This window comes from Schistocerca nitens, chromosome 3 (genome assembly GCF_023898315.1).
Source record: "Schistocerca nitens isolate TAMUIC-IGC-003100 chromosome 3, iqSchNite1.1, whole genome shotgun sequence".
Classification (NCBI taxonomy): Eukaryota; Metazoa; Arthropoda; class Insecta; order Orthoptera; family Acrididae; genus Schistocerca; species Schistocerca nitens.
The window spans coordinates 195,081,799-195,083,947 of record NC_064616.1 but is presented as its reverse complement, the minus strand read 5'-3'; the positions used below and the strand labels follow the sequence as shown (position 1 = coordinate 195,083,947).

Below are 2,149 nucleotides of genomic sequence, written 5' to 3'. Positions count from 1 at the left end.
CCTTAGGAGTACAATTTGGAGTTTATGCGATAGTTGTATATTCGCAACAATGCGATTGTTGAGTTGCGCAGAGTAAACCAGGAAGCTTATGCTGATAAAGTGATCGTGTGGCGAAGTCTGCCCACTACGCACTCGGAGCTACCCATTTTCTTGGAAAGAGTTAAGTGTAGTTTCTTGGTTGCAACATTCAGTCACCACTATATAGCCATATCGATACGTTCGAAATATATCGTGCCAATTTACCCTTGTGTCAGTATCCAGTAGAATAATTCCACGTCCAAAACGGAAAATACCGTAAAGTCAACGGTCTGTAAATGTTACTAGCAAAACATTGCTGGGTCGGAGAGAAAGTGGACTTAACCACAATCTTCTACTCTAAAGCTTATAGTCCCGCAAAAAATAACCGCTGCTGTTATTTTGCAGTATCCGGTTACAGATGCAGTAGCGGGACGAAGAGAGGCGAGCTATTTTGCAGTAAAGCTTTATTTTTTCAGGGAGCTTTTAGAGGATCAACGCTTCTAGGAAATGTCTCCCCTTTTTAGATTAAAATTTTCTGTTGTGTTACCATATTTATATGGCTTAAAGAACTTAACGTGCCTTAACTAAAGCTTCAGAGACTGTCCACGCTCATGTCGCCGTTTTTATTTTGTCGCTGAAGTTGCGTACATACCTGCTAATAGGCTACTCGCAGCCGTGTATAAATCACATGAGTATAGCTCGTGTGAAAATGGCTCTTGGGATGTGGTAATTTGTAGGTGTCTCAAGAGAAAAGCTTACTATTCTTCGCGATAAAGAAATCGGTCATCTGAAGCAAAAAAATGTCATGTAGACCTGAGCTGTATTTCATATGATTACCTACACAGACTCCTGTAAATTAAAATCCATAATGAAATGGTATTATTTTATTATTGATTACTGTGCTTTTTGTTACCTTTTTGAGCTTACTAATGGACGGCATAGATCACACATTTTGAGTAGTTCACAGTCAATTTAAATTGTTGACTAAATTTTCAAGAAGTACATTATCAGCCGATTACTATGCGGAGGACCCAGGTTCGATGTCCGGTACTGCTAGAGATTTTTCTTTGGTGATGGGACTGGAACCGGTGCACTCAGCCTCTTGCTGCCAATTGAGGGGACTACCTGATCGAGTAGGAGCAGCTCCAGGTCAAGGAAAGCTGATGAGAACGTGTGGGAAAGCGCTGTGAACATCCTGCATTCCTCCATACCGCAACCAGTGGTGCCATTGGCAGAGGATGACGCGGCGGTTGGTCGGTGCGAATGGGCCCGCCAGTGCCTTTGGACGATGTTTTACACTATCGACAGTCAACTTAAAAGTGTACAGCAAGGACATGCTGCGTTACTTTCCTCAGTGTATCTTTACTTTGAGAACAGCTTTGTTCGCCCAGTAACCCACGATCTAGCGATATTAGGTCTGGATATTATGACATTACCATGACTTCCCCATCGACACTGTATAACCTCAAATTTATGATTGTGAGTTGGGTGGTTTTATCATGGTGGAAGTACGATGGGGGCACAATAAGTAAATGCACTCCGTCTTCAGGCCGAGAGTGGCCTACCGGGACCATCCGACCGCCGTGTCATCCTTAGGGAGGATGCGGATAGGAGGGGCGTGGGCTCAGCACACCGCACTCCTGGTCGTTATGATGGTATTCTCGACCGAAGCCGCTACTATTCGGTCGAGTAGCTCCTCACTTGGCATCACGAGACTGAGTGCACCCCGAAAAATGGCAACAGCGCATGGCGGCCTGGATGGTCACCCATCCAAGTGCCGACCACGCCCGACAGCGCTTAACTTCGGTGATCTCACGGGAACCGGTATATCCACTGCGGCAAGGCCGTTGCCTTCGGGGGCACAATAAGTAAAGCAAATATTTTTTCTCGGGCAGTTTCGGCTGATAAACGTGGAATATACTATCTGACATCGTGCAATAAACCTGCTTGAGCCCCTATAGTTTCAGGAAGTTCCGGTAGGTGGCGGCGTTGTACGTAGTGTTCAAAATGGCATCTGTAACGGAGGTGGATTCCAAGCAGAGAACTGTCACCGAGTTTATTTTGGCGAAAAACCAGAACTTCTCTGGTATTCACAGGTGCCTGTAGAATGTCTACGGAGACATGGCAGTGA

General features: G+C 45.3%; 1 pseudogene; it reads right to left on the bottom strand.

Moving 5' to 3' along the window:
* Nucleotides 1-1,752: 1,752 nt before the first annotated feature.
* Nucleotides 1,753-1,870, bottom strand: LOC126250174 (5S ribosomal RNA; annotated as a pseudogene).
* Between the last annotated feature and the right edge of the window lie 279 nt (nt 1,871-2,149).